Genomic DNA, 21936 nt, shown 5'->3' with positions numbered 1-21936 from the left:
CCAACACAGCAAAAAAACTTAAGCACATCATCAATACAAAAGCACTTTCTCACACAGAAGTTCAAAACCTCAACAAGTCCCATAATAAAATGCAATAATAAAACCTTTAAAGGAGCTCAGGTCAATAGACACAATGCCAGTTAAGTGACCTGTAAGACAAGTCACCGTTGTTTGTTGGGGGAAAAAGGTGCCACCTGCTCACAACATTTCACATTCAGTCCCTCACTCCAGTTCCAATCCCTGCATTAACTGAGTTTGCCACACACCACACTCCTCCTGTCCCCAGCTCCAGCTTTTCCATCCCCTCCATCTGCAGTTTCCTCAGGTGAGCACCTCTGTTGTTCAACAGGTCTAAGGACTTTTGAGCAGCATTGTGGGAGTATTTTGTGTAAGGTAATATAAAGGAAATAGCTTATTGTTAACCATTTCCAGACCAAGAATCAGCACTGGAGCAGGTAAAAGCCATTGCAGGCAGCTTATGAAACACAGGTGATGATGTGAGCAGGAGGGAAGGCTGGAAGTGAGAGGCACAGCCAGTCAGGCTGTCACAGGGAAAAAGGAGAAATCCAACTTGCAGGGCAGCTCATAGTTTTTAAATCTTATCTAGATGAAACTGTGAATCCAATTATATACTTATTAAATATTCCACACTTGTTTACGATGATTACAATGGCAGAACATCAGGTTACAGGGTAACCATTGTCTGATATCAACCCCATGGCCATCCAAGTCCCAGAATCATGGAATGGTTTGGGTTGGAAGGGACCTTAAAGAACATCTCGTTCCAACCCCCCTGCCATGGAAGCAATCAGTAACTGGAAGACAGGCCAAGGACTTTTTCTAAGCAATTTATGCTTAAATCATCATAAACTATGCAGAAAATTCGGGGAAATAATTAAAGTATGACTTCATAGACTCTTGCTGCAAACAGGCTTGTTTTTTCCCTGCAATTCCAGAGGAGGGATTTTTTTTTCCGCCACCACTTTCAGCTGCCACAAGCAGGCTATTGTTTGGATTTAGCCATGCAGCAGCACTCCTGATGCAAGCCCACAGCTAAGGCAGCACCACGGAACTAAAATGGAACAGGAGGGAATTTGATCTGAGAATTCAGAATAGAGATTCCTACTAAATACCTGTCTGGAGCAGCAGGGGAAGGATCTCGTGCTTCGGCACAGGGAAGCACATCAGAGAAGTCCTGCAGCACTTCCCAACATCCAGGTGCCCGCAGGGATGTGGTGGATCAGGTGGCAGCTCAGCAGCAAGTTCAGAGCAAACATCCTGCACATCAACTGCCCCCAATCCAGGCAGCCCAAACGTGTCTGTGCCTCCCCCGCACACAAACCCCGCCGTGGCATCCTCTCTCCTCTTCAAAAAGTGACCCCAAGTCAGCTGGGCACACCAGGATGAGCCATCTCTGTGCACTGGCACCTTAATTCTGCAAACTCCTGCTCCATCCCTCGGCGAGGGGGACCGAAATGCCGAGAGCTCACTCGTAGCTGTGGCAACGGCAAATGCAAATCCTGCCACGCTGCAAAACTTCACTCTCCTCCAGCTCACTGCATGTGAGCAAAACCACTTTTTTTCCTCCTTCCCTAAGGATAAATTGGGCTTCTGAAAGCTCTGCCCTAAAGCAAAAATCCAGCTGGCAGAGCAAAAGTTAAACCAGCCACACAGTGCTTTAGCTGGGCTTTAATGCGCAGAGAAAATAAGAGACAGAAGAGTTTGGGAACAGGATGCAAGAGGTTCAAGGTCTCCCCACGTGCATCTGCAAGGGCTCTACTCGCTGTTTACACCTGGGGAGGAGCTGCTCTATTTGCAGGCTCGAGTTTCAGGCTGCCCAAGTCACACCACTGCGGTTTTAACAGGATGGAGTTACAGTGCATAGACAGGCACAGAAGGGAAAACGGATTTAATTAATTTAAATCAATTCTTTCCTGTGAGGGTGGTGAGGCACTGGCACAGAGAGGCTGTGGCTGCCTCGAGGCCAGGTTGGATGGGGTTTGGAGCAACCTGGTCCAGTGGGAGGTGTCCCTGCCCATGGCAGGGGTGGAATGAGATGATCTTTAAGGTCCCTTCCAACCCCAGCCATTTTTGATGTCATGACAAAGTGACCCATTTTTCAAAAAGTAATCAGAATTCTAAAGAATCAGCACATCTGAATGCAAACCCACGAGCTTTTCTCGGGAAATAAATTGGATATTTCTCATGAAGTTGCAGGCACTAACTGCATATAACAATCAGGGGTTAAAAACAACTCATGGGGGTGGTGAAGAAAGGAAAGAAAAAAAAAAGCCTCACCTAACAAGTTTCCAGCTGCAAAGCCTGTGTGAACTTCAAGACCTGAATTGCAAATTGAGCTTTGGTGAGAATTATAACTCTGCTCGCAGGGTATCTACTTGTGGTTTGCAAAAACTTCTCAGACAGTAACCTGAACGGCAACCAGAGAGTGAAAAAAACCCCACCGATGCTTCCTGCACGTTGAGAAGTTTGGGTGGGGAGCTTCGAGATTTCTGGCTCAGGTGGAGTTTGGTTTTGGTGTGGAGAGGGGGTTGTGCTTTGTTGGGCTGTTTGTTTGGGTTTTTTAAAGGGCAATTAGGGTTACCAAGTGCAAATCGTTTCCGAGGCTCCAAACGGTGCAACCTCACCTTCACCTATTTATGAGCAAAGCAAATCCAAACCCACGGGCAGGTTATTCTATCTGGGAGCAAAGCAAAGGAGCTAAAAACGAAGGAAAGGGAGAGTTACCATGGGATACCAGGATGCGTCACTTCTCTTGGCTCTCGTGGCGCCACGTGACATCTGAGCCGTGAGCGAGGAACTCAGCAGATGGGATAGGAAAAAAAAATGTAAAAAGGTCTCTGGATTATAGCAAAGTTTAGGCTTTAAAATCTACTGCTTGGGGCTACACAAATAGAGGCAAAAATATTTATCTATAAACCAAACTATCTGTCTATAAATCTATTGCCACCGCGCAGTAAATACACGCTTTTCCTTCCAACAATCATCAGCATCCACACTTTTCAGTTCCCAACAGTAAATTTAGTCCAGGCACATCCAGAAATGCTGCCCTTGCCATCTCCAGCGAGAACTATCACTTGCCTTTCACAGGAGGCAAAGCAGGTCAGTAGTTTGCAACTTGCTCATAAATACAGAAGTAGCCACTTGACAGCAACAGACACGAGCAGTTCAGGGTTCAAGGGAGATCAGAAGAGGGATAAATCACTTGGAATTTACTCTCAAAGTTATCACACAGGTCACCAAGTCCACGCCTTGGGATGGAACCCACTGAACCAAGGCTCTTTTGATTTCCAAGGGATCACTGTTGAGCAGCTGTTGGCAGTGACCTCCTCCACACTCTCACCTACACTTCAATTTTCACCCCACTCAGTCCAGTATAAATTCTTAAACACCTCCTGCTCCGAGTCCACACAAAATCATGCAGTGAGTGGTTCGATGTTTGAGGGCTTTTTTCCCCTCTTTTTACAGCTGCCAGTCTCTTTCTAGCATACCAACACAGCTCTGATTCAAAGGACATTATTCCATCTCCATCCTCCTCCACCTCCCAAAGCCTCCTGACACCCACATGCTGCTGAACACCAGTATCTCCAGGGAAATTCACTCCTTTCATCAGCCAGCCAAGCAAACCACCTCCCTGTAGTAAAAAGTGACATAGAGCACGAGAAACCTTCACCCTCCGCGGGTGAAGGTGCAATCCCAGAGTTCCAGCTCTACCCAAACATTGCATCACGCTGAAAATTGAGTTTCCAGGGTAATGTTGGAGCCCATCTGTCTCCAAGGCACCACAGTAACCTGATCATTACCCCAGGCACCAGCTGGCACGCTGTCACTCCAACCCACCCGGCTCCCAGCACGCTCCCAGGAGCTCCAGACTGCAACACTTGGGTCAAGGAACACAGGAATCAGCCAGGACACCTGCTGCCATCATCTGCTCCTCAACACCAGCTTGTTATCACCTGAGTCATTTGCTGTTCCATGGGAGCTGAGAAATCCTGCCTTGCCTTTGCTGCTCCAGGTTGCAGCCCCTGCATTACACAAGTCCATGACAGGGCATTGAAGAACAGCCCCGTGTATTTATGACCTGCCTCCAAAAGGAAGTTCCAGGTTTCTACAGACAGTTCAACACAGATGAATCACCTTCTTCAAAGGTACCTGGGGAAGAACAACCCCAGGCACCAGCACAGGCTGGGGGGACCTGCTGGAGAGCAGCTCTGGGAGAAGGACCTGGGGGTCCTGGTGGGCAACCAGCTGTCCCTGCCCAGCCGTGTGTCCCGGGGACAGGGAGGGCAGTGGGATCCTGGGGGGCACCAGGAGAGTGTTGGCAGCAGGGCAGGGAGGGGATCCTGCTCCTCTGCCCAGCCCTGGGCAGGCACATCTGCAGGGCTGGGCCCAGCTCGGGCTCCTCAGCACAGCAGGGACAGGGAGCTCCTGCAGCGGGGCCAGCGCAGGCTGCGGAGATGCCCAAGGGATGGAGCAGCTCTGGGAGCAGCAAAGGCTGAGGGAGCTGGGGCTGTTCAGCCTCCAGAGCAGAGCCTGAGAGGGGCCCTCAGCCATGGCTGCAGGGGCTGCAGGGAGGGGGCAGAGGATGGAGCAGGCTCTGCTCGGGGGGGCCCAGCAATGGCACAGGAGGAACGGGCAGGAACTGATGCCCAGGAAGTTGCAGCTGGACAGGAGGAAGAACTTCTTGGCTGGGCAGTGACCCAGCCCTGACCAGATTGTCTACAGTGTGTGAAGTCTCCTCCCTGGGGATATTCCAGCCCCATCTGGACACACTCCTGTGCCCTGTGCTCTGGGCTGGCCCTGCTGGAGCAGGGAGGTAGCACCAGATCCCCACTGTGGTCCCTTCCAGCCTGATCCCTCCTGGGATTCTTCAAAACATTGCTTTAATAACTGTTCCCTGAGCCAGGAGTCTTTAACAGCCATGGCTGGGTTTTATCCAGCCTCCTTTGAACATGTAACCTTCCAGCAACATTCCTGCAGCAGGGAATACCACAGAGTAACCACACCACCAAAACAAAAACATCACCAAAAGAACAACACTGCCAAAAGAAAAAAACTTTCCCTTGTTATAAGCTCATGCTTCCTTGGGTTTTTTTCCAATGAGGAAGGCCTGGGTACAGTCATCCTCTCTGGAAGATGCAAAGCTCACACTCCCATAACATTCCTCTTCTCACTCCCTCCCTTCACCATCATTTCTTCTCCACACTAAAGAGTCAAAGTTATTTACCTCATTTTATACAACAGGTGCTCTGTGCCTTTGATCACCTTCAGCATCCTGTGCTGAACCTTTCTCTTTTTGGAGACAGAGAATTCAAGACAGGGGAAATCATGGAGAAAAAGGGTTTTTAAAAATTACTTTCTTTTTACAGCAGCTTGTTCTGTTCTCTCCTACTTCACTAATAATATTTTTTCATTCGCCAGTTTGACTTTGCAGCTATTTTCAGTGTAAGGATCTCCAAATTCTGTAAAAAAGCCTCCCAAGAGCAGAACAAAACCCCAAACTAATAATGTTTTTGCATCCTGACAACGTTGTGAAAACAAGCATTAGGCTTCAGAGACAGGAAAGAGCCTGGCAAGTGCAGTAACCTCTAAATTTCTCAGTTCCAAAACTTCATTTCCACCAGAGCGGCAGAAAAAGGAATTAACCATAACCTTCTCCGTGCATTTGTTTTCCTCCACACATCTCAAGCTGTTCGTGCTTTGTAAAAAAGTCAAATAAATATACATATACACGCACACATTTTGGTCATCTGTATTTATTTCCTGACACAGCACCAATAAAAGGAAAGTGCAGAGAAAAAAAACCTGGTTTTTATTAGTAACTAACTGCTGCTTAACAGCTTCACTGACCTTGTAGCACACATCTGACTCCTCACCTGCCTTCTGATCTTCGTGTGGAAACAGCAGCCAACTGTGCCATTAATACTCACAGCACACCCAGGGGCAGAGCTGTGTCCTCAAACTCCTCCTGGACACAGATTATTTTTTTCCTCCCTGTTTTCAGCACCTCAAACTCCTCCCAACACGGGATGACAACACAGGTTTGCTTTAAGAGTCCCTTTTCCCCAAGCTCAAACACAACCTCGTGCTGAATATCACCGAGGATGAGAAAAACCAATTAGAGAAACAGCAGCTACAACAGTGATGTATAAACAGCTTTTAAACTGTCAGGTACAGCTATGAAGGAGCTGGAGGCAGGAAGAGACCCCCTCTAACTGCTGACAGGTAGGGTTATTTGAGCTCCAACACGAGCATTTGAAGATGAAAGAGCACAAGGAGGGTGCTGAGAGACAACTGACAGCTCGAGGAACACACACCGGTTTTCAAATCATTCCTGTGATGTAGGATAATGTTTATGATCACAGCATTCACTGGGAATTAGAGCATCCATTTAGCAGCAGGTTTGCCTGATCAACTGTCTGGGGACTTCAAACACATCAGCAAAACTGCACAAGTGGAGACGGTGCCTTTGCAGCCTCAACTCGGCTGAGAAGCTTCACAGAAGACCAAAAGATGGAGAGGAAGAGAAAATCAAGTGTGCACCTGGTTCCAGGCAAGCTGCCTGTTGTCCTTGCTGACTGCTAAGCCCAGACCTGTTAGTCCACCTCTGCCTCATCTCCAGTGCTCAATTCTGCACCTGCTGCTGGCTCCAGTTCAATGCTTTTTGGGCCAGGTCACTGTTTTTGGAGCAGGCAGAGCCTGAGGAACCAGCACCATGGCAGGGCACTTGTGCTGTCAGACACAGACCAACAATACCTTTAGCAGGGGGCAGACACAAGCAGCTGCATCAGCTCATCTGGATCAGCAAGAGCATTCCCAAAACACGTGGAGCAACCTGGATAACACACCCTAACAACAGCAGCAGCATTTGTGCAAAGCATGGCCCTGGTCTTTCTGCCACTTGTCTTCCAGGATGTGCCCCACAGCTCAGGGAGCTCCCAGGGCTGTACTTCCATCAGCTTTCCAAGAAACTCTTTGCAAAGCTTGGGGAATTTGGTGATGTGTCCATGTCTGGACACTCCACAATGCAGGAAAAGGGCAGGGAGGCCTCTGAAGCAGGAGCAGGCTCTGGCCAGGAGGGTATTTAAGTCTGCCTGGGTGTCTGGGACACACACATGACTTGAGTAGTTGGGACAGGCACACAGGACTGGTGACAGATCAGACATCCTCCGCTGGGACTACAAAAACCCTCAGCATTTTAATTACCAAATTATTTCATCCATCCTTTGCCGTGTACTTATCCCTACGGAGCAAAATATGTTAAATGTAACATTTTGTCTTCCCAAGGAGTACATGGAAATCTGTCAAAACAGTTGCTGACAGCCTTTCAACTACTTACTGGGAATGGGGACAGCACAGACCAGGAAAAAAACCTTTTTGATTTCATGCATCTTGAAAACACAGACAGAAACATCTCAGGAATGAACTGCAACAAAGTACCTTGTGCAAGAATCCCAATAACCACATTATCTGCTGAATAACAAATGAAAATAAAAATGAAAATAAATAAAAAAATGAAACCATGCAGTCTGTCATTATAAAGAACTGCATCTGTCATTAAAATAAATGAACTAACCAGCTGGTGCTTGTGCAGAAGGAGAGAGCTATTTAACAGAATCCCAGAATGGTTTGATTTGGAAGGAACCCTAAAAATCATCTCCTTGCAACCCCTATGGGCAGGGACACCTCCCACTAGCCCAGGTTGCTCCAAGCCTCGTCCAACCTGGCCTTGGACACTTCCAGGGATCCAGGGGCAGCCACAGCTTCTCTGGGCAACCTGTGCCAGGGCCTCCCCACCTTCATAGAGAAGAATGTCTTCCTAATATCTCATGTAACCCTGCCCTCTGGCAGTGGTAAGCCATTCCCCCTTGTCTTGGCACTCCAGGCCCTTGGAAATAGGATTTCCATGTTTCCTGCAGACTCCCTTCAGGCCCTGGAAGGCCACAATCAGGTCACCCCAAAGCTTCTCCTCTCCAGGCTGAACAATCCCAACTCTCCCAGCCTTTCCTCCCAGCAGAGCTGCTCCATCCCTCTGATCCTCTTGGTGCCTCCCCTGGACTGGCTCCAGCAGCTCCATGTCCTTGCTGGGCTGTTCCCCAGCTCTGCAGGAGGGTCTCACTGAGGAGGGCACAGGGTCTAATTCAACCTGTTGCATCCCTGACTGAAGTTGGGGGGAAAACAACTGATTAATAATGCAGCTTCCCAAAAGGAACAAGCCCCAGGAGAGCTGCCCTCACAGCTCCTGGGGTGCAGCCCCAGAGGATGCCCAGGTACCCCAAAAGCCTCAGCTCCTCAGTCTGCACACAGCTCTGCTGATTGCAGAGACACCAGACAGAAACCAGAGAGCAAAACAAGATTAGTGCTCAGCGAGATGGTGAATCCAAACAAACAAGACATTTTGAACTATTTCCAGCATGACTTCAGCACAAAATAACATTTGCACGTCAATGTAATAGTTGATGTTTTAACTGCACGCTAAGGGAACAGTCACGTACAGCATCAGCTGCTCAGCCTTCAAAGGGAGCAAAAAGAGCTGCAAAAGAGCTGTGCTGTAGTTCAAAGCCTTTCAAATAAAGACTAAATTCATTTACATTCAATCCTCAAGCACTTGAACCCAAGCAGAGCACGCCTGTCCCGTCCCCAGACATCCTGGGGAGGGGACGTGACACTTGGGAAGAGTGGGGATGGCACCAACCACCAAATCCCAGCTGAAGCCTCATGTCTACGAGACTCCAGGAGTAAAAATGAAGCCAAGGCCAAAAGGAGCACAAGCCAAGAGGATGCAAAGCAAGAGGAAAAACCCCTTTTGTCTTTGAAGCCCTGTGAGGACCGGTGAGCACACCCTGACGGGAAATCCTATTACTGGGGCCCCTAAGCCATGAATCAACCTCAGAGTCAGCCGGGGCAGCCTCGGGACAAAGGAACAATCATCTGCTAATTCAGGCGACAAAGCTGCAAAAGGAAGGTTCCTTCTGCAGGTTAAGGATTAATCATCAGCAGGTACAGCCTATTTGCATTAAGTGCAGCCACTTCCTGCCAGCACATCCCTGCCTTTTCCAAGAAACAGGGGAGCAGCTCCCTGTCTGAAGGCAAATGAATTAGGAAACAAGATTGAAGTGATCAACAGCACCCAGAACCAGCCAAGCTATTTAATAAGCAGCGAGGAAATGTACCAAAATCCAACGCAATTGACACAACAAACTGAACACAGGGAACACACGATCTCTGCTCCAAAATTCCATTAGACTTTTAGGTTTGGGTAAGCGCCATGTCCAGTCCTTCCTTGGACACCTCCAGGGATGGGGACTCCACCACCTCCCTGGGCAGCCCCTGCCAAGGCCTGACCACCTTTTCCAGGAAGAAATTCTTCCTGATGTCCCACCTGAAGGCTGGTAGAGGAGTCCAACAGGAGCTGAGGAGGATGCCCATGGTTGCTCAGAGTGTGAGGATAAAGCCAGCAGCAGGTTGGCCAGGTGGTGCTGGAAAAGGTCTTCCCAGTTGTGTGCAGAGGGGGAATAAGGCAGAGCTTCCACTGGGATACTTCAACCTGTCCCCCTGAGGGGCCTCCTCAGTCAGCAGCAGCTTCAAGCTCAGGCTTGAAGCAAAGCAAAGGTATCACTCAAAAAGTCAAATGTCACAATGAACTCGTGGCCTACAGAGGACACAGAAACACTCTGCAGTCACATTCAGTTCTGTACATGATTCATATATTCCCCCAAAGGTGTTTATCCATGCACAAGACAACACCCAGAAATCAGTCACCACTTTTAGCAAGATTATTTGACATTTCCCAGGGTGCTGGTTTTTTGGTGGTGGTGGATATTGGTTTTTTTTTTTTGGTGGTGATTTTTTTGTTCCTTCTCTTTTTAAACATCTGCTCTAGCCAACTGCTGCCCATTTAATTGGGAAATCTGACTACTGAGTAAGTCTGCACTGGAATTTTCTTTTAACCATTCCAAGCCCTTGCTGTATTCACACACATTTCTGCACAAGCAACTTAAACACAAATACTTTCAAAAGACAGCACAAACACCGAGGCCCTGTTCCCATGGAGCTAAATTTGGGAGGTTTAAGCACACCTGACTGTAACAAGCTTAAACAGAAATCACTGAGACACAGGAACTGAGTTCCAGGCACAAACCACTGCCTTGCACTGCTCTGTCTGCTTTACACAGCCACTGTTACCCTGTGATTACACAGCAATCAGTGCCTGCTTTGCTCTCTGAGCCCTGGGTTTCTCCTTCAGAGCCACTGAAATTTAAGTTTTAAGAGAGAATTCAGCAAGCAGCTCTAGCAAGCACATTCTGTGCCAGGAGAAGGATGAGTATATTTATATAACAAAAGGCTTCCTGGATTATTTTAAGGCTCGAGTTTTGCAAAGCGAACAATTGAGGAAAGGGATGTTTTTCCTCTGTTTAAAAAAATAATACTTGTACCAAGAAGAAAGAAAGAAAGAAAGGGGGGAAAAAAGCCATTGAAAAGACAGCAGTGTCTTGACATTCTACTATATGAGATCCCTGCCTCTGGGTCTCTCCAGGGGGACAATCCCTGCCCTGGTCACAGGGAACTACCCAACAACACAGACCCCACAACATTTGCTTGGAATCTTCTCCAAAGCAGCCTCCTGCACTGCACCTGTTGATGTTCAACCCCGATTAAACCTGCATTAAACTTTAAGTAATAGATCCCTCCATTATTCACGACATCCGTGTATTGGGTGCAGAGCAAACAGGAGCTGAACCAACGCAGTGACAGGAGCTCCTGGTGTCTGCTAAAAGCATCTCCTGCTCTTAATATTGATGTAGCTGAAGGAGGGTGGGGAAAACACAAATTTTGCATGACTGCTTAAAACAAGCCTAAATATTACAGTTTGCCTTGAACCACTATGACATAGGTGCAGCTTTCAGGAAGCAACAGCTCCAAAAACCTGCTCAGACCAATTCACCTGACCTGCAACACGCAAAAAAACCCAGTTCCATCAATTTTGGCGGCGATGATGTTCAGCCACAGCATTTTCCTCATTATTTTTGGTGGTATTTCTGTGGAAAAGCCACTCAACACCTTGATTAATCAACCCGTGAGATCCAGATACACGGAGCACTGGGACAGCCACAGGAGAGGGGCTAAAACCAACTTTTCCAAAAAACAAATTTGCTCAGGGCACCACAGGAAAAAAAAAATCACAACTACACAGGAAGAATCACAACAAAAAGCTGCTTTTCTGCTCTGTCTCTCAGTCAGTTCAGGTTTTCTAATATTCCAAAACCCTCGGGGGAAAAGGCAACAGCTTTCCCAACTAGGAATGGGAGGCACAAGGGACTTTGTTCACTCAAGTGTGCTGGTCACTGGGGCTACACACAAACAAATAACAGCTTTTTAAACACATTCCTTCTCAAAATTTCTATGCCCAGTAGCTCCACTTTTATTTTCTGATTTTTACTACAACTCTTCAATCGGTCACGGAGCTTTCCCAGCAAGGATCAAACCCAACAAAACCACGACAAATCTTATGAGATGCCTTTCAGAAAATCCTCACATGGCTTCAAAGGATTATTAAAAGAGAAAAACATTAATTACAAGCAGCAAGAAAGGGCATACACCCCATTTATTTTATTTTTGCAGGTCATTCACCTATGTCAAAGCCAGACCTGGGAATGGAAAACAGGTATTCCAGCCACCAGTCTGGTTCTCCATCCAGTATATCAGTCCAGTTTCAACAGCCAGAAGGGCAAAGATTTCCTTATAAGTAAGGTTTGGGGAGCATTTATCCACAATCTGCATCTTTTCAAGTTTTGCTCTTAATTATCTTTACCTGGAAGCTGGAAAAAGGAAGTGATCTTTCCATTGTCTTTCCCTAAGATTTTACAATTTAATACTGGAGTGTAACAGCCTGTGTCAGATCCAAAGGAAAATGGATATCTGCCCACCCAAATCCAAACCAAGAACTTGCCCAAACTCAGGTCACAGTAAACCAAGTACTGAATACACACACCAAAGTACTGAATAAACACACCAAAAACACATGTGCTTGAAAAAGCAAAGCTCATTTACTCACCTGGAATTGCTTCTCTACCCAGAGCACTCGATGCATCAGGTCAGAAGCTCGTTATGAACGTGAGAGTGGAAGCTCAGAAGACCTGCTGCTGGCTGCTTCTCCCAGAGACACGAGAGTCACTGTTAAAGAACACCAAACAAATAAAAATAATGACACGTTAGGAAGCAGAGCTGGCAGCAAGCCTTCATTAAACCATCAGCAGTCCTTATAGTGTGAAGATGACTTTGAGGTCTACTGATAGCTGGGATATACAGGAAAGACCATGGATGGTTTGGGTTGGAAGGGATTTTAAAGATCATCCAGCTCCAACCCTGCAAAGACACCTTCCACTAGACCAGGTTTGCTTCAAGTCCCACCCAACCTGGCCTTGAGCACTTCCAGAGAAAGACATAATTTTAAAAATAGTATTTCCCAAAGGATTACCCAGTAAGAAAGGAAATCCTTGTGTCCAAACAGGCCTACAAGCAGCTTTCTTTGGGTCTGAAGGAGGGCTGAGGTGCTTCTTGTTCCACTCAGTGGCATCCACTACTGTCCAGACACACCAGCCTTCCCACAGAAGTCTGTCTTGGATATGGGCTCATTGTCCTGCCAGCCTGCACCTGGCAAGAGTGGTTTGGATGAAACCACCACCCCAGGAACAACATGGGAAATGGAGCCACTGACCCCCTGATGTGGCCCAGGGGCACCACAGAGCAGAAGCATCTACAACATCCAGAGCACCTCCTCCTTCACTGAAGGAACAATCCAGCAGAACAACTCCTGGGACACACACTGCCCCATGGAGCACAAACTGAAGGAATAAACCTCAAGGTGTGTTTGAAGGGAGCTGGTGAAGTCACCCTGGCTCTGAACACAAGATGTTTTGCTGACAAATAAGCTGATGCAGGGGGAGTGAAGGAGGAAGGCTGAAAGCCTTTCCTGACAGTCTTCAAGATAACCAAGATCATTCACAAGAGAGAGGAAGCACCTGCACTGAAGCAAAACCAAAAACTAAAAACCAAAATGCACATGGCCAAAATCCTCAGGTGGCAGCACCCAGAGAACAGGTTTCCTTCCATCCCTGTTACCTCCTGCACAGCTAAACAGAGCCAGCAGCAGCACAAAAACCACTCAATCCTGCCCCTGGGAAGCAAATCCACTCGTCACCCAACCCCTCCAGCTTCCAAGGGAGACAAAACCAGGACAGAAATTCGGAAAAGAACCAACCCCTTGCACTCTGTAGGGTTCTTCCAATTAAACCTTTACTTTCAGATAAGGGAAATCCAGAAGGTCTCCCTGCTCCATTCACATTAGCTAGAAAAGTGCAATTCATCCATTCCCATTCAAACCCTAGTTGGGGAGGGAGGGGGGAATAAATAACTCTCATTGTGCTGGCTGAAACAGAACCCAATCCAAGGGACTGGCTGCCAGGAAGCAGGCAGCTGGAAGCACGGCGCTCCTGCTTTCCCAGACTCCTTTTTAGCTACGTTTAGGATTAATTGGAAATTTGCTTCTGGGTTTTGCTCTGCAATCTTGCCTCATCTTCGAGATTAACCCATCCAAGTGCTTTGGGAAGGGTGGCACCAGGTGCACCCCCCAGCCAGACAGCTCGTCTGTGCTCCAGGCTGGAAGTCAAACAGCTTTTGTCCCCGGGGATGGAGCCAGGGCACGCTGCCAGCGGATGAGCCGGGCACTGAGAGCCCTGCTGTCCTCCTGCAGCACTGCAGTAACACCAGCTAGTGTTGATAGAACCCAAGAGGAGTTATCCATCCCAGGAACACCCACCAGCAAGTCTTCAGGACACGGGAAGGCCCCGTTTCCACGAGTGACTGGCTCTTATCTCCCAACAGCAGCCGCCCTCCCAAACACGTCACGCTCGCTCACCCGCCGAGTTCCCTGAACCCCCCAAAAAACCACCCACGTGCCAAGAGCGTGACCCAAGGGAAAACCAGCCTGCTGTACCCCTCCCTGCACCCAGAGGGGACCCTCCAAACCCTGCATGCCCACTGTTCTAGGAAGGACAGTTCCCCCCATTCCAAGAGACGCCGGAGCACAAACTGGCGCTCAGACGTAAACACCCACCGGGATGAGCCAGCCGTGAATCAGCTCATGCTGCTGAGCACCATGAGCTGCTCCATCCCAGCTGCAGCCTCTGCCTCTCCCTACAGAGCCACACAGACCCTGTAAGGACACGTTTCCTGCCACAGCCACAATTATTTCTGGGCCAGTTAGAAGCCAGCAGAAGGAATTCACGCTGGCAGTTGGCTCTGGGTACCACCAGTTCCGCTGAGAGCAGGGCTGTGTGGCAACGTTTGATTAGAGCTCATTCTTATCTCTCCTGTGGCATGCACAGCACTGCCTTGTATTATTTGACAAACTCTGACATTTGTTATATATTTCTCAGAAAATAAAAGGTCTGTCTCACACAAATCAATGAGCCAAACTCCTCCATCCTGAGGAAGACCCTTCTGTCTGCACAGCCCTGAGTGCTGCTCTGCTGGGGTACGAGCTGCCAAGTTCAGGGCCCTGTTTGCTTAAACTGTTAATATCTTTGTGGAAATAGTTCAGTTTCTGGAGTTGCTAAGCGATCAGGAGCCAGAACAGCACGAGAGAAACCCGGATCTATTTTAGCATCTAACGTGACAACGCTCAGCTCTGTCTGTGCCACCACTTGCTCTGACAGCCACAGGATTTCCTTCATGCAGAAGCACCAGCTAAGAAGAAATTCTGAAGGTTTTGATGCTATGAAGATTAATGCCTGAAGTTACTTGCCAGCCTTGTTCTCTGTGTCACAACACAGCCAAGAACTCAGTCAACAGGACTCAAACACCCTCCAGAACATCGCTGGCTTAGTCACAAAATATTCACCATTTTACAACACCTGATCTAATAAACTCAGCCTGGAGCAGGCTCAGAGTTGAAGCTGCATCTCTGACTAATGCATTTGAAGAGATTACAGCCAGTGGAAACCTGTAGGATTTCCAGAAAGAGCACATGATTATTTTATTAATAAGTCAGATGTTTTCCAGGTGAATGCCACCCCCCGTATTATCCATGCAGAGCTACAAGCAAACCAACCATCCACATAGTTCAGGAGAGTTAAGTGGCCACATCTGAGTGCTGAGGGCCACTCTGGGAGACTTGCTAGAAGTGAAACTCTGTCCCTGATGCTCTGTCTGTCTGTCCATCAGCACAGACACCTTTTCCTTCCCGCTTCACACATTCTTTCAAGCAGCAACAGTAGGCTGCTGTCTTACTTTCTCACCCAGCATAACCAGTAAGGACCAGGAATGTCTGTGAAGGTGGATTAACCAGCTAATGACTGCTGGCACCTCGATGATGAGGGGAGCATTTTCACCTCACACCCTGGCACAGAGTATTTCCACAGTCCACCAGCTCTTTTTTTTTTCCCCCCACCATATTTGCTTTTCCTTTGCCAGACTAAAGTACTCCTTAAAATGCTCTGGAGGAATTCAACCTATACAGATCATTGTTCACCGACCCAGTTCACTTGTGGATTAAAGAAACCAAACTAATTGATTTAGAGACGACGTAAGGGATTCTGAGAGAACGTTCAGCCCATGTCTGAGATGTCACTTTAATCCTCACAGTTAATTCTTTAAGCATAGGAAGCCATTTAAATTTGTAATGCAGTTCTTACATAAAAAAACCATCTCCACAGGCCTGCTAATCACGGAACTATCTTGCAAATTGATCCTAATCTACAGCTGCTTGTGTCTGCACTCTTCCTGTGGAGAATATAAAATCATGCAGCCAATGGACCCGTGAGAGGGTCTGCAAGGGAACAGTGACCCTCATTTGGTTCATGCACATCTGCAGCAGGGAACCACTAAATACCACTCTCCCCACCAGTTTTTGCTCTTATATTTAAGAGTGACTTCCATTTTGGAGTTTTGTCTTTAGCTGTAAAAAAGCAGAATATTCTCAGCTCTCATTTCCAGTTTTGGAAGACTCAGAGACAATTCCCTCTGCCAGACACGCCACATTTTTAACCAGAGACATCCCTTCCATCTTCCCTGCATGGAAAGCTGCTAGCAAACCTGCCAGCCAACTGCAAACTCATTCCTAGTGTCCCAAACTCTGATAAAACTCATTACCTCCATCTACAGCAACACAATTACGTGAATCAGCAAGATTTGTTCATGGGATTACTTTTTGTTTGTTTGTTTTTGCAGGATCTCGGTGACCTGACTACACCCGACCTCTCCAGCAGGAGACTGAGCCTTTCCCTGTTTCCAAAATAATCATTCCTGTTCTCAGACCTCCTCCCCACCTTCTTCTTGTTCATCCTTCCAAAAAACCACCTTGCAGGACACACTCCTCTCCACAAATCTGGCCCCAACACGAGACACTTGGAAACCTTTGCAGGACACGGATGCCAGGACCCTGAGAGGTGACACACTGATACTTTCAACTGTCCCCAAAGGGTCAGATGCTCAGAATTTTCCAGATTAACCTGAAAATACTCAGAAGAGAGAAAGCTTAGTTAATTCCAAAAAAGCAAGTTCTGACTAGGCTAGAAAGCATTAATAATGTGAAATACTCTGAGAAGCTGCAGTGTAAGGTCCTTGCCAGGATATCTGCAGTCAGAGCTATCTACATAAAAATCCAAGGTCTGATTGTTTGGACATATTAAGGATAAGGAATGCAGGGTATGACCAGAGCAGACCTTGGTGTGCTCTTGGAACAGGCAACACCACCAGTGAAATTTCCTGGTGTCCACCACCAGCAGAAACTACTTCAAATTGCTTCTTACACTGCTTATTTTCAAACTGGGGTTTGGCCTCTCATGGATCATCTTCCATTGGCTGGTCCCTATTAAGGCTTTGCAGGAGCTGGAGGAGAATGGGATGAAAGCTGAGGACTCTGTGACAAGCACAATCCACGTGCTTCTGCTAAAGGGATGGAGACAGAAACGTTCACCTTGACCTGCAACACACCACACATCAGAACTCCCACTATATTTAAATACATGGCTTCACTCCCAAGAGCCTTCCTGTCAAATTATCCTCTCATTTGGGAACAAGCCACAGCAGTTTAAACTCAGCTCTTCCCATTGTGCAAGTGCTTTGAAACAACAGGGACGTCTCCCACCTCTGCAAGCCCCTGGAACAGGGAACAGCTGAGCCTAGAAATTCCAAGGATTGCTTTGGAAAGAAGCAATTCATGGACCAGAGAGCTGAGAAACTGTATTTCTCAAATGGAAGATTTTTTTTTTTTTTTAGTTTTTAACATGAAGAAAACCACAGTTATGAGACTTCACCGGGTGGAACACGATTCCTTCAGAGCAGGGTGTGATGGCCCAGGAAAAAGGGGAGACCAGGACAGGTGCAGATCCCAAAGGGAGGATGGGAAGAACAGAGAGACAGAAATTTATAAAAATTTATAAAAGAAGCTTCTCTGAGCTCTTACAATATCATTCAATACTTTGCTCTTCTAAACAGAAGATTCGTAAGATAATCACACTGATGTCAGACCCAGGCATGCAATGCTTGGGCAGCTGTTTTATCTTAACCTTTTCCATTCACCTTCCTGCCCAAGAAAACTTCCAACACAGGCTGGAGACTGGGAAAAGGGAAGGTACTGCTCCTGCAGCATCCCTGGGCTGGAATCAGCATATCCAAAACCAGGGATTACTTTTCCCAGATTCCCTGTGGTGCTGCCATCACTCAGTAAGAAGTCTGGCATTTCCCTCCACCATTACAACCCTCTAAGCCAGTCACCCCAAGCTTCAGGGCTTCTATTTTTATTATAACCACATTAAAAAAATAAATTAAAAATTATTTTAAAAAAATAAAACAAAAAAAAGCCACTGCCCAAAAAAACAACCCTCAGAGCTGCTCTGCTACATCACTTATATCAACACGGAAAAGTAGCTAAACTGCTCTGTATCTGTTTTCCTCCCTCAGCTCTCACCCATTCCCAGACAGCAGGTTCCAGTCCACAGGTTGGGAACACTCTCCCCTCTGTAATAACATGTGGGAGATGTTTTAGAAACTCTTTACCGTGAAACAACAAACACCAGAAATGTGTTTTTCCTCTGGAAGCGAAGTTATACAGAAACAGACTTTATCTCAGCAGGTTCCTCTGATTTTCAATTCCTGAGATTTTCAAGCACGTTTCTAGGAGTTCCTACTTAAACACCCAGCAACATTCTGGGGGACTTTGGGTGGAGAAAAACTACTGCAAACTGTTCCATAAATTAAACAAAAATACCCTGGTTATGGATGCCAGCAATTTTTCATACAAGGAATGTGATATGCCAATCAAAATGAACATTTAGATATGACATGCTGCCCCACTACATCCCACTCCTGCCCCTCAGCTCTGTAGAGCTCCTTGTTCCCACTGCAGCATTCCCAGTGCATTCCACTGTGAGGGGAAAGGCTGCCTGTGAGCAGTTTATACAGATGCTTTGTTCATCCCAAAATATTTAAGCTCCAAGAAACATTAGAGCAAGACACAGATTTCAGCATTTGCACAGCAAAGAACTGCAACTCCTACAGATACTGCCAGAAACTTTCTTCCTTAAGGTCCCCCAGCCAGAAAGGAGTATTTTGCTAAAGCAAAGCTACAGACAAAAAGCAAAGTGTGCTCTCTTAGTGATGGGCTGCAAAGGGTTGTTGCAGCAACGCTGAAGGAGGCAAAGTGTCCTTTCCCTCCTGCTCACTTTGTTCAGAGCAGATCATGGATTATTCAGGAGGGATACCCCAAACTTATGGGGTCATCCCCAGGTAAGCAGGCTCGGGAAAACTCCTGTGAAAGGGAATTTCCCTGTCCCACAACTCCCCTGGCAGCAGGGAAACGCAGCCAGCAGATCCCCTGCTCTGCTGGAGTCCTGCAACAGTCACACCCACCTTAAAACACAACTGTGCCCCAAGCACTTGTTGGTTAAGACAAGAGGAATTATCCACGGCCAAACAATCACTGTTCAGCACATCCCAGTCATCCCAGGGGTGCAGAACTGGAAGACAGGAATATTAAGACTGTTTTTGCTTAAAAGTGGCAAAGCAGCAGCTCCTTTTCCAGCTCATTTTCCTTCTCATTTGAAGACAGTGCTGCAGACATGATCCCTGTTTGAGGAGAGTAAATTAAACATGCTGGACCCTCTTCTTAAGGCCAGGATACTGAGCTTGAGGAATTTTTTTGGAGGGGGTGGAGACAGTTATCTAGTTATCTCCCACTCTACTGGTTCTGTAGCAGTTATCAATTAGTGCATCTTCCTGTCCTGTCTCCTTATCTATCTCTGCAGGCTCAGCATGCCAGAGCTCCAGGTCCATGCTTTTCCTGGGATATGGTTTCGTTGTTATCTCCCTGCCAGGAAATTCCCAACCAGAAGCTGGTTCTGCACCAGTTCCTCACTTCCATGAACTGCCTAATTAACCAAGGGACTTATCTCAAACTACACTGGGAAAGTAGAATTAACCAAATACAAAGAGAAAAAAGCCACAGAGACCTTCACTTACTCCTGCTGCCTTCCAGGATGGAATGTGTCTGGTGTGGTCAGAGACAAACAGAGCTGCAAGTAGTGAAACCCAGACAATCCAATACACCAAGAAAACTCCAAAGAAAGTAAAGTTGGAATAAACTTTGGTCAACTCCCTGCTTACCCTCCATGAAGGTAAATTCAGCCCTACAAGACTGTTTTTCAAGCCCAGTCTTGTGCAACACCCAAATATAAGATAACTAGGTGAGGCTCAAGAGTTTAAACAAAAGTAAGTAAACCTATCACAGGTCCCTGATGAGAGCCATGAAATAATGAGAAATAACCCCAACTTGGATGTGAGAACACAGATAACTTCAGTTCTTGCTTTAAAAAGCCAAAAAGTGCATTATTGCTCAGTATGGAAGAAGTGGCAGATCAAGATGGGACCAAGGAGGGATTGTTGGGGTGTCCTGTGCAAGGCCAGGAGTTGGACTCACAACCTGTGGCTCCCTTCAACTCGGGATATTCCAAGATTTTAAACCAAACAGACTTCATTTTCCCATTTTTTCTTACCCCAGGGAGGAAGGCAGTTACACCAGGCATATTAAATGTCTAATTGTGCCTAAATGCAACCCACAAACCCACCTGCAGCACTTCCTGAGGCACCAGCTACAAAAGCAGCAAGTCACACAAGCTTTGCAAGTCTCAGACTAAGGGAAATTAAAAAAATATATATATAAATAAATAAATAATAAAAAAAGGCAGCCTTGTCACTCAGCACCTCCTGACAAATGAGGTCTGTCTGTCTTTCCCCAAAGACACACAGCACAAGCAGCACCAGAGCTGGAAAGAACTTAAAGCCCCAGAGATTTCAGTCTTGGCTGCCCAGTCAGTGCAAAGAGCAAGAGGCAAAGTTGCCTTGTACCCTTGGATTGACATGTCAATACTAAAGCAGACAAAGAGGTTGCAACACAAAAGTGACTTTCACCCTCCCTGGCCTGGGGGATTCTTCTCCAGTACAGTGACACAGCCATCCCAGTTATCCCAGAGGTCATGGGTCTGCCACGGACAGACCAAACCACCACTGCCAGTGCTCTTCCAGTGGTTTGAACTGGTGACAGAACAGCTCCTGGCCACCTCACCAGAGACCTCGTCAAGTACTGCAGAAGAGGGCAGCACAGAAAATAAACCTATTCACTTCCAGATTTACAAGGGTTATCCTCACCTCAGTGAAACTGTAACAACATTTTGCCTCCTTCAAATTAGTCAAATTCAAATACCTTTTTTTTTTTTTTAATTTGGGGTCTGGTTTAACACTAGGCCAGAGAGCAGGGGAGCTCAGTCTCAGCTGGGTGATGACAGCCTGCATCACTCAGGGTTTCACTGACCAGCAGAAATCCTCTCAGCACAGGGCAAGCACACAGTAATGACACATGACATCACTTGTGCTATCTCGTTTCCCACTCCTCTGCACAGCACAGCTTATTTTTAGATTATAACTTCTGATGCAGGAGGGAAACAAAAGATGGGCCACAGGCACAACAGCTGCAAGCTCAGTCAGAAACATTGAGGAGGAGACATTTCCACTCCATGTTTCGTTACAATAGCTACACCTTCACCTCACATTCAGCACTTCTGGAGTCACAGCAGCAAGATTTTTACTGGCACCTTCACAGGTGGTTTCCCCACAGTCACAAGCTGCTTACAAAGAGCCTGTCACCATCCCAAAAACTGCCTCCCAAAGGGAAGGTTCAGGTTGGACATCAGGAGGAATTTCTTCATGGAAAGGATGATCAAATATTGGCAGGGGCTGCCCAGGGAGGTTTGGAGTCCCCAGCCCTGGAGGTGTCCAAGGACTGGCCGTGGCACTCAGTGGACAAGGTGGGCATTGGGCACAGGGGGGACTCAAGGATCTCAGAAGTCTTTTCCAACCTAAATGATTCTGAGATCCTTGTGAACCAGAGCAAACACTGCTTTTTTGCCTCTTGTTTCATAGGGAAAAACAGGATTGAAGGAGCTGGGTCAGGTACAGAGGAGGAATTTCGAGCAGGTGACTCTTGAGTGGTGTGAGAATCTAGAAGTTAGTGAAGCTCTTTTGTAAGTTCCTTCCTCCCTTCTTTCATAGCGAGGCCTTTTATTTTTTTAGCATATCAAGCACATCTCACAAACCTCTCACAGCCACTCAAAGGCAGGGTTTAAGTGGAGCTGAAGTGAGGCAGCGTATCCATCAGCTATTTCCCTGAAATTTCAGCTCTTACACTGGAATTGTCTTACATCTTGCTTTTTGCTCATTCTGTCAGCGCCACAGCCATCCATGGGAAGCAGGAGGAAGGCAGATGAGCTCACCAGAGCAGCACAACCAGGTAATGGCCCAGTAATTCAATCTACACTTGCCCTCTGGGAGTATTGGATTCCAAGCTGGGTCTGCTCAGGAGCT

General features: G+C 47.1%; 1 protein-coding gene and 1 long non-coding RNA gene across 7 annotated transcripts in view; one reads left to right on the top strand and one right to left on the bottom strand.

Annotated features, from left to right (window-relative positions):
* The window catches only part of SGMS1 (sphingomyelin synthase 1), an 86768-nt gene that overhangs the window by 50507 nt on the left and 14325 nt on the right, over window positions 1–21936 (bottom strand). For 3 of the 6 annotated variants that reach the window (XM_027692856.1, XM_027692852.1, XM_027692858.1), the window contains exons 1-2: window positions 18931–19220; window positions 12074–12192 (exon numbers count right to left, since the gene is read on the bottom strand). The gene's annotated coding sequence lies outside the window, so the exon portion shown is untranslated. Of the gene's footprint in view, window positions 1–2745; window positions 3858–12073; window positions 12193–18930; window positions 19221–21936 lie in introns of those variants that run through there. The other 3 variants (XM_027692862.1, XM_027692853.1, XM_027692854.1) reach the window with 3 other exon arrangements.
* Window positions 5813–20228, top strand: LOC113972125. The gene is made up of 3 exons (XR_003535774.1): window positions 5813–5826; window positions 9517–9518; window positions 20151–20228. It is a non-coding gene; the product is annotated as an uncharacterized LOC113972125 (long non-coding RNA).

The sequence above is a fragment of the Neopelma chrysocephalum genome, unplaced genomic scaffold, assembly GCF_003984885.1.
Source record: "Neopelma chrysocephalum unplaced genomic scaffold, ASM398488v2 Primary Assembly neopelma1_89, whole genome shotgun sequence".
Lineage (NCBI taxonomy): Eukaryota > Metazoa > Chordata > Aves > Passeriformes > Pipridae > Neopelma > Neopelma chrysocephalum.
The sequence above is the reverse complement of the archived record's forward strand: the minus strand, read 5'-3'. Positions and strand labels throughout refer to the sequence as shown.